Below are 15,598 nucleotides of genomic sequence, written 5' to 3'. Positions count from 1 at the left end.
AAAAAAAAAAAAAAAAAAAAAGGCAGCATTCAGCCAGTGCAATTTTATTGCTAGAGGTTTTATTGGCTGCCCTCTAGTGAGACCTCTCAGTGGCACAGTCCCTAACCTCAGTGTAGGTGTTGGCTGGGCAGGAGTCAAGGTGCTGTGTTTAACCTCCTTCTCTTGGTCTCTAGTATTTAGATCTGCAGCCTTTCCTTCCTGAGCAGTCGTGATTAGGCACTAGACACATGTCGGGCAGAAAAGAGAGAGGTTCTATCCTGGGAATTTCTTGGCATTGCTGTGATGGCAATTAAAGGATGATTTTCTCATTAAAAAGGTGGGCAACAGCATATAGTAGGTTTCCACAGTTATTTCACATTCTAAGATTTAAGGATAGATTTTTAATTGTTATCCACGAAACATCATCTTATCCAAATGTTTTAAAGTCTGGTTTAGCTAGCAAAGTGTGATACTCATTATAGGCCACCATTTCTTACAAAATCTGTCCTGAACATAAATCTGTCCTTTCTTCATTTCAGGTACCTCAAAACCCTGTGAAACTGTGATCTTCTCAGAGCCTTTGCAGTCACACTTTGCAGCATGCTCTGAATTTCTAGGTTATCCTTATCTAGCAAAACTTGTGTTCAGCAGGAGCTTTGGGGGTCCTCTTGCTCAAACCTGGAGCTGGTCAGACTTAAGGCAGCAGAGCAGCGGGTCTGTAAACTCAAGAGGGGCCAACTTTACTGCTTCCATGCCTGGACATGCTGCTGGCATGTTTGGTTTAGCTCACGTTTGACTTTGGAAATACAGAGAAAAGGTGAGGCCACATGAAAGGCTTGGTGACTCTGGGAAATGAGACAAAGGCTCTTTCTTCTGAGTTGCTTTCAGTTCCTATGACCCACATTTTCATAAAAGAATGTCATTTCCCAGCACACACCTGATGTGCAGAGGCTTTTCTGCATCCCACACCTGTAAGGGTTGCATGCCCTGTTGTTTTGTTTCTCTCCAGTACTACATTTTCCTCCCTCCTGACTCCTTGCTCAAGCTGTACTTACACAGAATGATCTGAGCACCCACGAGGGTTGTGTGTGAAGCACACATCCTTTAAAAAGGGTCTGCATCACCTCTGGCACGTGTTCTATATCAGTCAGTGTTGGAAAAGATGGGTGAAAACTGTGTGATCAGGAAGTTGGACAAAGACATTTGCTCACCACCTTTGGCAATGGATGCAAAACAGAAAAATATTATTTTATAGCACTTCCAATTCTATTTGCAGTAATTGTAGTTTGGCACATACCCTCTACCACAGCAGGCAAAATGCTATTAAATTGTGTCAGATTTAAGGGAAAATAATGGAATTTTTCTTCCATAAATCATAAACCCCTGAGTCTTTGCAATCTTTTAATGATCTTGTAATCCAAGCCCCTGCTTACATTACTTTATCTTTATGAAGGTGATAAAGAAAACATAACATAGTGTATTTGATTATAAATTATAATTTTATAACCATCAAAAAATGCTAACTTGCAAAACTTTTGTTCATGCTTAGGTTTTCACATGCTTAAATGCCAGCAGATGTTCAATGATCAATAAAAATAAATTTATATACATTATTCTGAAGCATCTTTGATCATAAATACAGGCTGGGAATGTCTAACTTCTCTCTGAGTAAGAAAGATGATACTAGACTACAGTGTTTAAGGATGGAATTCTACTGAGGTAAATTTTACTTCAGCTCTAGAAAAAGAACACTTCTTGATTTTCATTAAGCCTGCTGGGACAGAACCCACGATTTAGAACCTGAAGAGTAGCTTTGTGGAAACAGCAAGTGTCTAAAATTAACTTCAGCCTTATCAGGCAAAGGTCTTGCTTATTATGGTAAACTAAACGCCAGAGGCTATAGGCTTTATAACAAGGTGTCCCTGAATTGTGGTGTTGACATTTGCAATGAGAAACAAACATACCTTTACTGGGGAGTGCCCACTGATTCACACAGTGACCAGGAAAGCAGGTCCCAAGATGTTCTTCATTTCAGAACTGGCTCTCCAAAGAAAACACCGGGAGTGTGAGACAATGCACGTGCTCTCATACCCATCACAAGAGCAGGATTGGAAGAACAAGCTCCTCTGAAACCAGGAGCCTGTCAGATGAAACAGAAGATGGTTCAAAGCGGAACAAGAAGGACCAGTTTTATGCACTTTGTATGTTAAATAAGAAAAGATGAAATGAACAACAGAAGCAAAAAAGGTAAAGTGATATATTGTCTTTGTCTTTCCTGTCCTTTCACTGCACTTTGTCTACAGAAGTAGCAAACCCAGCAGAATTAGACAAGAGTGACAAGAGACCAGCCCATTTCCCCAGATGCAGAGTTACTTCAGTGCTGAAACTACAATTTCTCTTTTTCCTGCTCTCTGCACTTTACTCCCTGCCTTGGATACAAAAGGGGCATTTGACCAGTCAGGGGTTTTAACTTTGCTTTCAGGATTGCCAGACTCCTGTTCCTTCAGTGTGCAAAGCCAGCTCTGAGGTTGCTGCTGCCCATCCCCTGCCAGCAGGGACATTGTACAGCGCCTTTCCACTGCGTCAGTGAAGAATTTGCATTCAGGAGAAACAGGTTAGGCCAGACACCTTCCAACTGTAAGCTCCTATAAGAACAATCATGTATAGTTACAACCCCCAGGTCATTTTTCAAAGTTACTTCTTTCTGTAAACTCCAAATTTTTTTTTTTCAAATATAATCTCAAATTACTTTCTCTTTTGTTGAAACACTTCCCCTTCATTGGTAGCTGTTGCTTAAATTAAAAAGAAACCAGCCTGCAGGATTGGTCTATAAATCTTTGCAACTGCCTTACATGGTGGAGAAACCAGCCTGATAATAATTTTGCTACTTAAAGCTGTTTTTTTAGATATGACACAGCTTATGTTACTCTTGGTTAAAACTAAGCCTATGAGAGCAGCACCATGAAATTTTCAGCTGTAAATTTTCATAGTATAAGATTCCTTTGAAACACTATAAATTGTGGAGCTCAGAGACATTCTTACTGAGATGTTTATTTTTGTCATATAATCTTCTGAAAGGGTGTATGTTGTAATTTTTGGTTAAATCTTTCATGTACAGGCAGTGTCTGTATCCGGTTCTACATAATATCTGTCAACAAATTCATTACTGATGGTGAAAAGAATTTTCTGCCAACACATTTTTTTCTGGCTTATCCAGCTACAACCCCTTTTTCATTCCAAAAGTTGTCCTGATTCAGAATTCACAAACTCAGTTGGCACTTTACTGCTAACAATAGCGGGCTTTTAATTGAGTTCCTACTAATTCCATGGACTGTGGCAGCACTGCTAGGGTTTTCTTAATAATTTAGTGAGGTACTGTTCAGATATTTGTACCTAACCCACCTGTCACAGGTTTCCCTTCTCAAGAGGCTGTGGTGTAAGTTTTTCTTAAAAAAAAATCTAATTCTCCTGCCAAACAGTCTCCTGAGCCTCCCCACATGCTAGCACATTGATAAGGGCTTTCACACTGAAATGAGAAACACATCCTTTCCCAAAAGCATCGGCATATGTTCTTGCTGGAGCAGTCTGAAGCACATACACACGAATATCATGACGCCCTTGAGACTGCGACCTTGTTTCTGAGAAATGCACTGCCAAAAGTTATCACAAAGAGGGAAGATCCCCAGGTGAAACCCCAAGTTTCTATGCAGAGAAGGTCCTGCTGCTGGTTCAGCAGGCACCTCTCTTCCTGTTGCATAAGTACTGAACCAGCAGGATCCCAAAATGTGAAGAGGCACTTTTTAAGATATGCCATTTTCAACTTGCTGCTGTTAAATGTCTCCTTATGTCACAGTCATTTACAGAACTCCTCCAAGCACTGCCTGTGTATGTGTGTGTGTTATTGCTATCCATTCAATATGCATGCACAAATAATAAAAAAATTTAGAGTAAGTATTACTTTTTCATAAGTAATCTTTTAAGGCAAAGATACATCTTTGAGACAACATTATTATTTAACAATTCTTATTAAAACAAACTTAGCTTTACACTTGACAGGATTTGGTCATGGTTAACTTCAAGAATTATGTATCTCATCTTTTCACAGGTGTATCTTTCACTGGTTAAACTGAGCAGAAGTTATGGACATAATTCACGGTGAGCTGACAAAAACAGCACATGGAGCCAAGTGAAGAAATATGATTTTCACCATAGTAATAATTTCTAGGTGTTCTGGTAAACATCTGGAAGCTGTAGTTGGGATGTAAAGATTTTGCTTGTATTTTTTAAAGTCACGCTTCTTTGAATATTTTGCCAATTCTGCACATTTTGCTATTGATCTATATGGACCAGTGGACTTGAAACAGACTTTTCCATTGAGCTGCATTCCCAGAACAACACCAATACCATTCAGGCGGGTTTGTGTCCAAAGGCTGGGCTCCTCTCCCTGCCCTCAGCTCCAGGTGCGTGCAGCCATGCGTCACAGCTGGCACCGTGTGCCTCCTTGGGCTCTGCGGGACCTTCTTGTGTAAATAATTGCAGATAGCTGATAAACAGGTACTTTTTTATTGTGCCAGTGGAAGGGTTTTGTTAGCATTTCCTTTGATCGTTTCACAAGGAAACTTCTGTTATTTACCTAGGAGGCACTCACAGTAATATGTTCATTTACTAAGTCGGCACATAAATGTTCGAGCTGCGTTGCCTCCAAACTGCGGATGTGCTAAATGCTCCATGTGTCTGGAAAAAGTCACACTGGGGAGAGATGTGCCATCTGCAAATCATTTTCTAAAAAACTCCAAAGAGTAAGGGACTCTCATTTGAAAATGCTTTTATTTGAGAAATCAATGTGTCCTTCTTTTGATCCTGAACTGCCTTGGGCAGAAACATTTGAGCTTCCTCTTTGGAAAAATACTTCTTATTTTACACAGCTGTCTAATGTTTTGATGGTGAAATTCATTCTCTACTCTGGTAAAACTTGTAGTGATAAGGGGAAGAAAGAGTGTAAACTTCAAAGACAAAAAAGACAGAGGTTTTCCTTTCCAGGCCTTTTAGTGTATAGTCTATAAATCCTCCCAATTTCTCCAGATAAAGGTGGTTGAGACCCCAGAATGGTGCTGCTGTCACTCATGCAGTCTTTGAACACAATCCCATGAGCTGTGTGTGAGGGGAGGCAGAGCTGACCTGACCTTATTGTCAGAGCCCCTCATTGCTGTGATGCCTCTTCCCTCATCCTGCCGGTTGGGTAGTGGGGACTGCCCAGTCAGCAAAACATTTGCTGTTTCCTTGGCCCTTAACTGGACCTTTTAATTGCTGAGTCAGTGTTCTGATATCACCAGAAGTCCCTGCTTTGTGCTCTGCTTTGAAAAAATTTAGCTCTTTTGGTCTCTGTGCCAGTGCAAGTCATGCATGCAGAGCCCTTCTACAAACCATGGCTTGGGAATTCAGCATCTTCCCTTGGTATCTTTACCCTGAGCAATTGTCTCCTTAGCACATTAGAAATTCCCTATTGGATTCTGGGCACATGATGGGGGGAACTACATCCTGCTACTTTAAGTTGTCCAAATGCTGCCAAGATTTTTTTTCAAGTTTCCTATGAAAAAGTGCGAGCAGGTGACCTTACTGCTCTTCTACATCTATATCATCCTGGTATAATGTCACAGAACTTACTCTGCAGCTCACTGGGCTGGGCCAGTTCAGCTCACAAAGCTGGCAGATAGCTATGGACACTTTTCTGATGGCTTTAACTCTCTCCTGGGCTCCCAAGCTGAGAAGATCCATGGCTGATACTGCTGGATGAAAGAACTTGCACAAAGGCAAGTGCACCAGGAAATTGGAGCCAGCAGCAGAACTGAGAAGAGGGAAAAGGATCTTCTTCCCATTTTGGCAGCAGCAAATCATATTTGACCTAATCATGTTGTGTGTCTTCACACTAAGATCTAGGGCCTTCTGTGGGGGAATACAATTCCTTTGGACAGTGACTAGGAAGCACAAGTTGTCTATGCCAGCAGGTCCTATGCTCATCTTATGGAGATACTCTTTTCAGAACATCATCAAAATAAAGACAGGATTTTTACTTTTGGACTTCCCTTGTTGACCAAAGGACTGGAGGACAGAGACATATTGCACTAATGACACAAATAAAATTTTTAAAGACTTCTTTAGCTGAAACTTTTAATTTGTTTGAGGTTAATGTCATTGCTAATAGTGCCAAACAAACAGTACAGGCTTCTCTCAGTCTCCAGTATCTTTATTTGCAGTATCACAATGCACAAGATTCAGAGGCAGAATAGCAAATTACAGTTTGCCAGTACAAAGTGTTACTCTCTTTCTTTCAGACAGCATTTGGATCTTTTGCAAACAGCTTTAGAAAGGCCATTTTCAAATCTGTGAAATCTGTAAAATTGTACCTGTAAGCAGCAAATTCTGTGTTTGTCCCCTTGAGAAGGCCTGAAAATAAAAAAGATGGAAATTCTGATTGTGGTAGAAAATAGACACTCCAAACCAATGAGGGTTTATTTATAAAACAGATTTCAAGTTGTTCTGGACTCATACAGACTCCTATAGCTTCACCTCGGGACATCAGATGGCTTCATTTCCTGGCATGGAGATTAGCTGGCTCTCTCAGTAAGAACATTTGATCTGAACTCCCAAACATCCTGATTCAGAGCAAAAGAACACTCCACAGAACACATGTATTCTGCAAAATGGGGAGATTAGCAATATGGTCCCCACTGTGTGGACTGCCATTGTGCTGATCACAGTGTCCTAATATGCTGGAGTGGCTTCTGGAGCAAACAAAGTCAGGAACACATCTGACCTTGCTAAAGGTTCATTCTGGCACCCTTGAGCAGTGACATTTTGAGACATGCTTAACCATGGGCTTCCAAGACCTGTCTGAAGCACACCTCCATTGCATCTAAATCCTATTTAAATCTTCTGATGGTTCTTCCTTATGAGCACCTGGCAACACCATTTAAACTTTTAAAATTTTACTTCAAAATTTGCACTCAATGAAAAATGCATCCCTTCACTGTGTCCCTGCTAGCCACCTTTCAGAAAGGTGGGGAGCTTACAAAGTTTATTTTGCAATACTGCCACAGAGCCACTTCCAAGAAGACAAATGTCTGATATGACCTCATTTGAATACCATTCCGATTTCCAGTTTCTGTTGAGATCACATATTTTAGCATTTGCTTATTGGAAATTTGGGGATTTGCCTGCAGTTATGCTTGCTATTTCATTTTTCTGCAGTAGAAAGAAATGGGGTGGGGTAAAGGACATTCTTGGCAGCAAGAACTTCTTTCCAAAACATAGCATGTGGTAGGAAGTGCCTGGCCCTGAACATGCCTTGGGAAGCAGTCCCCTTGGGGTGATGCTATATCACTATATATGACTCAGGTACTTCTGTAGAATCATCCTTATTTTGACTCACTTTGCAACACCAACCAACCTTAATGGCAGAAGAAGGATATGGTTTATTCAGCAAGAATTACAGCAAGAGTTCTAGTTATGAAATCTGAAACAAAAGGCTGCAGGTAGGGCAGGTGTGAAATACGATTCCAGACAAAGTGTGAAAACCGGATATCTTGGCAACAGCTTATTCCAGTTTGCTTGGGAGACTTGAGGTATTTTTTCTGTCAGAACTGGAGCTACTATCTCCTAGTAGCACCCTGATCTCTGAGGGTTTATGGAAGGCTGGTCTGGGAATGGTCACTCGTGTTGCTGCTGTGCCTTGGGCTCTCCCCTCCTGGGCAGTAATTTCCCTGCTGCTGTAGCGAACCTGGATGGTCTGACTTACATCTACCAACTCCCACATGTGCACAAGCAGCTGATTTGTCTTTCTGTCTCCCTCATTTAATTTGCATTCTACTTCCTGGTTCATATTTACTACTGGCACAGTCTCAAAATATTCCACTTGCCACGTGGGCTAGTTCACATGCCCTGCTCTGGACTACACAGGCAGCTACCCATGGCAGCCTTGGGAAACTGAAGAGCAAACTCTCCTGTGCTCAGCTTCTACCTAACCCACCTGGGGGGTGATTCCATTTTCACCTAATCTAAACTTACCTTATACATTTAAACTTTCTAACACCTGATATTTGATACTCTAGGGGATATCAGTTATACACATGCTCTGTAAAGTTCACAAAATCGTGCTGTAAACTGGCACAGGACCAGCTCTTTATGAAGCCCATATGTACCACATGAGCAAAGCAGCTGATAAAGCTGGTGACAAAGGTACTTTGTCCAAATTCCTGATGGCCTTAGAAGTCCTGCTGTCCAGCTTTCCCAAACCACAACAGCAACATGAAATACTGCACCATGGATACTGTCCAGGTGTCTTCATCACGCAGCACAAAGCCTTTTGGGCCTCATTCTCACTGGAGACCCTGGGTGAGGACACACAGTGTGCCTGCTCAGAAGCTCTGAGAAGGCTCTTAGTAGTTTCTCCCCACAATCAAACTCTCTCCTTCCCTTCTCTATCAAATTTTTTCCACTCTGCAAATATGCTGGCACATCTTGGCACAACTATTTGTGCAGCTACATGCTGACCCGGATCAGGGAACTGATCCGAGTTAAAAATAACTCAGCAAAAGAAAAGGTTATTTTTAACCCAGCTGAGATCCCCAGCCCAGTTTTAGGGGGAGTTGTGGTGCTAGGGGGAGGGTGCAGCACGGGACCCACAGAGAGTGGCAGTGGTGAATGGAGAGGTAGGAGCTGACACTGCTTGGGTACATTCTGTGTTATGCCACAATGTTGTCGCAGCAGAAAGGACCTGTAGCTCCTGCAGAAAGTGCATCAGGTAAGATGATGCAAGGATGTAAAGATGATGTTCAGCCAACCTGGGCAGGGAAGGCAAGTCTGGGAGGTGTTTTCACCACCCCTTTTTCCCTTGAACTCAGCTCCTGTGGCAGTGATGGTGGCTGTGTCAGTAGCTGTAATGGTCTGAAGATAGCCCAGTACCTGTGTATACAGATACATAAAGAAATGGGTCTCTTGTGCTATTAGTGCTCCTTCTCATCCCCTGCAGACTGTGAAACATAAAACAAATTAACTGCTTATACAACCCTACAGTCTCACTTTTCTGAGAACCTCATAATACTTATAGACAATCACTAGATCTGCAAGACTTAGAAGAGAAGAGTGTCCAGATTGTTCCTCCACACTGATAGAAATCAAGATTAGCTTTGGACACTGATTTACACCTGTTTGAAACTGATGTGCGTAACAGGAAAGGCCAGGAGTGCTGGCAGAAGGGATCCTCACTTCCACTTCTGCATTTGTGTATGCTGCTTTTCAAGAGTTCAGAGATAGCTGGCTGCAAACATCCTTCCCCTTTAGCCTTTGAATACACTGTTAATGAAGTGCTTTTCATCCAATATATCTAACAGGCAGGTATTTCCTTCCTGCCCTTCCCCTTGCTCTTTTGGAATGACTACATAGCTTCTTTTTGGCATATGTACTTTATATACTGTGTTCAAAGAACTGTATAAGAGCAACAGCATGACAGGCAACCCATAAAACATGAAAGGGCTGCTCACATCACCCTGTGTGTCGAGGTAATGTTACCCTCCAGCCATATGCAACCATTCATTATATGTAGCAATCATTAAAAACTGCTATAAAATGCTTTGTAAAAAATAGGCTTGCCTTAGCAAGGGGTGGCACAGATAATATAAGATATAAGGGTCCTTCTCCTCACTGCCTGCTGCAGTCTTACTGCATATGTAAGTATTCAATATTACTGTAAATATGATATATATGTATTTATATATGTACAGTGTTACAGTATATTTATCCTCAGAAAATGAGTCACTTCCTTCCTAAAGCAGCAGGCAAAGATCTCTAGCTTTTTCTGTCTTACTAAAACTAAATGGGTTTCAATGGGGTTTCTTCAAAACTGTTATAAAAATGAAAGCATCTGCAGGTTTTAGAAAGTGAGCTCCTTCCAGAAGATACAGTTGTAAATGAAGGCTTGGAGAAAAATATTGAAAAAATGCTGCTTTGTATGGCAAAGGGAAATGTGCGTGATCACTTCACTAGTAGGTGAAATTTATTATGGCTTTTATTACAAAACCAGATGTTGGAACACAGTGTTTTCATATGAATATGAAATATTTGAATTTTTTACAAGGTATCGATAATATCTATTACCTCAATAGCTCAGGCATTTCCAAATGAACACAGTTATAGACAATCAGGCTTGTAGGGACCTGTGAAAATCATCTAGTTCTTATACCTGTGCCTCACTGGTTTGCATAAATGAGTCTTAAAAGTTTCCAGCTCAGTACTTAGCTACCCTTAGAGTTAGGAACAGTTTTTTTTCTACTGTTACTCAATTCTTTCTTCACTTTAAACCCATTATCCCTTGTCCTGTCCTACATGGACATGGGAAACAGATCATCCCATTCTTTTTTGTAGTGTCATATAAAATACTTCATAACTCTTATTTTGTTCCTCAGATATTTTGTTCTCTAGATGAAATATCCCCATTTTTAGGATCTCCAAACCCAACTCTTCTCCATTAGTCTATACCTTTCTTGAAATGCATTTCCTAAAACTGGACACAGACCTCCAGCTGAGGTTTTATTAATTCTGACTAGAGTGGAATATATGTCCTCCAGAAAATAATTCCCTTTATCCATCCCGCTGTATTATTTATCTTTTTCATAACAGTGGGTCCTTGTCGACTCCTATTCAACTTGTGATCTACAACAAGCCCCAGATCTTTTTCTTCAGAATTCTTCCCTACCCACTTAATCTTTATCCTTTCTTTGTGCAGGTAATAGTCTTAATATTTTTGCATTTGAACTGTACATTTGCATTGCACACTATTGTCTTAATAATTTTGAAGTTGCAAAACCTTGTTATTTTATTCCATCTTATTTCTAGGTAACTTATTTAATTTGATGAGATCCTTTACAGTTCTTCTCCTTCCTTCCAGCCTTCCAGGTGTGCATCTATAATATTAATGCATGCACAGTTTTCCACCTCACAAATAAAAATGTGAAAAGTACCTTAAGGCCCTCTGAAGAACCAGTGAATACTTCCTGAGTAGTTTTCTGGCCAATTCTGTCCCCATTTTCTCACAAGGTTTTTTTTGTTTTTGTTGTCTTTTTTTTTTTTTTTAGTCAGTGGTTTTTAATTTTTCTGTTTTGTTTTGTTTGTTTTTTGGTTTTATTTGTGGTTTTGTTTTTGTTTACTTAACTGGCCATTTTAGGGAGTTTTTACTAAAGCCATGAGATATTCCTTCTCCCTCTTCACATGGCTTACTCCCTACCAAAAATTTAGTTGCTTTGGTCCTATTTGTCTTTAACAAATCATTGTCAGCTATTATTTATCTCACTTTTTTATTGTAGTTGCATGTAAATAATACCTGTATTTTTCTGGGAATTGAATTTTAACTGAGCTCATTATCCCTTTTAGCCTCCTTTTTAGACAGTCATGTCTCTCCCTTCATGGTGCCCAGGGGAAAAAACACAAGTAGCTATTTAGTGTCAGGGAACATAAATGTTACACAATGAAAATTATGTCTTCCTCTGATGATGACACATCATATAAACTTTTTCATCCTTCTGTGATCAGATTACACTGCACAGTTAGTAAAGAACTGGGAAAATAATATATTTTTTCCAGTGTTGGATCCTCTTTTGACAACAGGTTTGCAGACACTAGGCTTACTGTCATTTGATTGAAGCAAAACTTTTATCAGACTCTGCTAAGTTTGCATTTTCTTTCTGAATATAGAGATAATAATGATAAGTGTACCATGACCAACTGCACAACTTGAAGTGACATTACGTGGGCAATTTGCCTTTGCTCTTTTCTGCTGCATCTCCTGCTGAAACAAAGCTGCACAGGCATTACCAATATCTCCACATCCAGCAGGATTATTTCACTGCCACAGAACTGACTCTTCTTATGTCTAATTTGAAGTCAAGTTTTCCTCCTCTTCTCATTCTCTGCCTAAAAGTTGCAGTCTCTGACATCCCTGTGTTAAAATATACGCTAAGAGAATAAGGTCCTTGTGTCTGGGCAGTTTGCAGGAAGCAACAGATTGAGAGGTAATTCACCCTTGTGATACAACACAGGTGAAGCTCTGATCCAAACAGAGCTTAGAGAAGTTTCAAGAATCAGAATCTAACCCTGAGAATTTTTTTTTAATTTTTTTTTTAATTTTTATTTTGCCATTAGTAATGGCAAAGTAATTGAAACATTATTCACCAGTTGTCCTCAGTGCAAAGACAGACATGCACTCCACCACTCCAAGATTGTCTACAAATTTCCTCTTTCCAAGAGAGTTGTGCTTGGCAAGTGTCCAATTATCAACATTTTCCCTTTGAAAATTATTGATTATATGGTTCTACCAACTGATAAATCCTCCATTGTTCAAGTCAAACTTTGTCTTTGTTTAGGGGCCAAAAGAAAGATCAGGAAATGTTCTTGTCTTGGGGTAAAGAAAAATTACAATGTTTAGGTAGAGAGAAGCAGGTAACAGTCAAAGGAATATGCAAGGCATCTGGCTTTCATATTCTACAATTTGTTATAGTCCATGACTATTTCCTGGTGAAAAAAATCCTCAGCAAAACAAAAGAGAAATAGGTGAGAGCCTTTACATACAGCGAAGCTTAAAAGAAATTAACTGAGCATAATAACCTGGTACATCACAAGTAATTTTTCCTTTGTTTTTATTTTCTAAACTGAGTCCAAGGTTATTTGCTTCTTTCTCTCACTTTTTTTTTTTTACACCACAGTAGAGGTAAAGTGTTCTCAGTGACTCTATAAAGAAAGAATTATAGCTTCTGTTTTGCTTTGATTTCTTCACCCTCCTCACCTCATTGTGGACAGGAGCACAATGGCAGCTGTGTTGGGATGTATCAGCTCTGAGGCTGGATGTTTCCAGGCACCATGTGTACAATCCCAGCTGTGGAGTACTTTAACAGGCATCCCACTGCCCTAGTTTTAGTGGTCTGCTCTGAAGGTTTGAGCATGCAATCCCTTTTGTGATTTTGCATTGTTTTGTTAATGTCTGCAAAGTAGGAATGCAGCTTTTTGAGCAGGGAGTACCTTATCTTCTGTGTGCAATAGTTAAATAACTTCACAATGAGACTACTGGCTTTAATGGCATCTTTCCTCTGATGCTGCCATCAGTCACCCCGACTGCTCTGCAGACAAAAGAGCAATGATAACCTGGGTGATTATGTAGTTGTTCATAGTTATGCTGAAATGGCAAACAAATTTAGTTTCTAAGACCTAATGTGGGCAGGATAAGACTATTTTTTCCTTGCAGTTTGCTTTTTTCTTTGACATCCATCTGGATAGCTTCCATTCATTCTCTTTTCTTGATATCTTTCTTGCACTCACACTTACTTGATCCTGCATTTAAAAAAAAAAAAAAAGCATTTAAAATAGGAGTGATGTAAGTGCCAATGCTCAATCTCTGTTAACATGCTGCCATTTGAAATCATAGAAAACTTCAGGGACAGCACAACACAGATGACCCTTGGAAAAGTCTACTTCCAGTGTTTCACTCAAGATACAGCATCAAACAACAAATATGAAATCTCTGAAATGTGACAGGATTCATGTCTGAAACTTGTGTCTTTTTCCATCAAATTTTGATCCCCCTGTTTTGACTTTATCCACAGAAAAGAGGAATTGTCTTGATATTTTGGGCAGCCACACTTGTGACTAGACATTCATACAATACATTATAATTTACCCACATATTAGTAGTGTTGGCTCTCAACACATATTTTCAAACCATCTATAATAAAGGTATATTTAAGGAACTTCTGTAGGCAGAAATTAGCTGTCTCTATAACCCAGGAAATGTGTGCTTTTACTGATGCAGCAGTCAGTGGCTCCTTGGCACACCCATCTGACACACTCACCCAGCAGCAGCTCACACTCCCAGGAGTCATGAACCTCTACCCAGGGTGATCCTACCCAGGATTTGCTTCTGGAGGTCCTTTACTAGCCAAAATTAGTTAATGTTTGTGATGCCTCTGTGTGCCAGTCCCTTCACTCATGGCCAGCACTGAAGATCCTGAGTTAGTCTAGTCATGACTGGGAGAAGTGACTGGAAAGCAAATCTGATGTTGAAGCAATGTGACCTTTCATAGGCAATGATAGAGTTGCTTAAGGAGAGCAGAAACAAGCAGAACCTGCAGGTGAAGCTGAGGGTCCTTAGTCTACTAGTGATGACAAGAGAGGCCTTCCACTCCTTTTTCATGATGTTTCCACTCAAGAACCAGGCTGTGGTTTAATTTCCTTAGCTGTGCAGAAATGTTATGCATCAGATAGAAACGGGAGTATGGTGTGGCAGGGTTTTTTGGGGTGAAAAAACCCCCTATGACCACCAAAAAGGGAAGGTAAAAGCTGGAAAACACAGCAAAGCTAAGAGCTTGAGCAGTTCCACTCATCTTGCACCTTGATTTATCTGGTAGATCTTGGCCATCACCTCACATTACTCTGATTCCTGCACTCCTGCAGATACCTTCAGCCAGGGAGAGATTCCAAAAAACCTCAGTCTCATGCAGACTATTAATAAAGGTACCAATCCCCAAAATGAAGTGATAATGGTAGCTGGTTTAATCATTTGCCTTCATCATAAAAGACGGTCCTAGAGACAGCTTCCAAAGCCAAAAGTCCAGGCAGTAAATTGTTATCATAAAAACTGCTAGAGAGTGGTATCCAGAGGGGATCTGGGACACTGCAGAACTAGTGCTCCTCTTTCCCTAAGACAAGAGTGGACTTAGGGAGTCATGGACCTTGGAAATGCTGGCTTTTGTTATATCATGATGGATTTGTCTGTGGGAAGAAATCACCATGTTCTTTGACTAATGATAATTTTCTAATTAAGACTGAAATTGTTTGGCCTGACATAATTGTATTGAGTACCTGGGGAGGGAGCAAGATTGGTTTGGAGTGGAAGCAAAATTGAGTTGAAGCAATCTTTCTTGTTCTCTGGCTTCCACTTTCATTAAGAACATACTGTGAAGGCAACAGTTGCTGTGGAGAGGGAAAGTTGGGTGAAGTGACTGCTCTGAACTGGAATAACAAGTTGTGTGATCCAAGATCTCCTGAAGAGCATAACAAAGACTATCTGTCTTGGAAAAACATAGACTTTACACAGCATGAAAGGTCCTCAGTCTTTGCTTTGACAAATCATGCAAAGATAAAAATAACTGATTAAAAAAAAAAAGTGTTACTAGGATACCAATCAATCAGTGGAGGGCAAATCAGAATTCAGTGAGTCTGTAGGTAATGATAATTATAGTGTTGAGTAAACATGTGAGACAGGCTGCCAGTAATCCTTCCATTAGTTGGGGAAGTCAGGGTGGGATGCCTGGTTCCAAAAGAAAATTTGGTTTATAATGGATTGTTCTATTGTAGATGTCTTGCTGCTATACATATTCAAAACACAATCCTTTTCCTGGGAGGGAGAACTCCTCAGCTTTTATTAACATGTTTGCCCAAATGGCTTCACAGCTAGGATTTTGCCCTCACTGCAAGACCCAAATCTGCTTTGCTGCCAACAAAACTCATTTCTTTTTGTCCTACCAACTTCCAATGGACTACCACCCTTCCTCTGACAAGCTTATGAACTGGAAGTCTG

The 15,598-nt window shown here is 40.3% G+C and overlaps 1 long non-coding RNA gene across 1 annotated transcript; it reads left to right on the top strand.

Annotated features, from left to right (window-relative positions):
- The first annotated feature begins 1,974 nt into the window (after window positions 1-1,974).
- On the top strand, window positions 1,975-6,137 carry LOC107198735. The gene is made up of 3 exons (XR_001519101.2): window positions 1,975-2,226; window positions 2,462-2,593; window positions 4,085-6,137. It is a non-coding gene; the product is annotated as an uncharacterized LOC107198735 (long non-coding RNA).
- Window positions 6,138-15,598: the final 9,461 nt, after the last annotated feature.

This window comes from Parus major, chromosome 2 (genome assembly GCF_001522545.3).
Source record: "Parus major isolate Abel chromosome 2, Parus_major1.1, whole genome shotgun sequence".
In the NCBI taxonomy this organism is placed as follows: Eukaryota; Metazoa; Chordata; class Aves; order Passeriformes; family Paridae; genus Parus; species Parus major.
The sequence above is the reverse complement of the archived record's forward strand: the minus strand, read 5'-3'. Positions and strand labels throughout refer to the sequence as shown.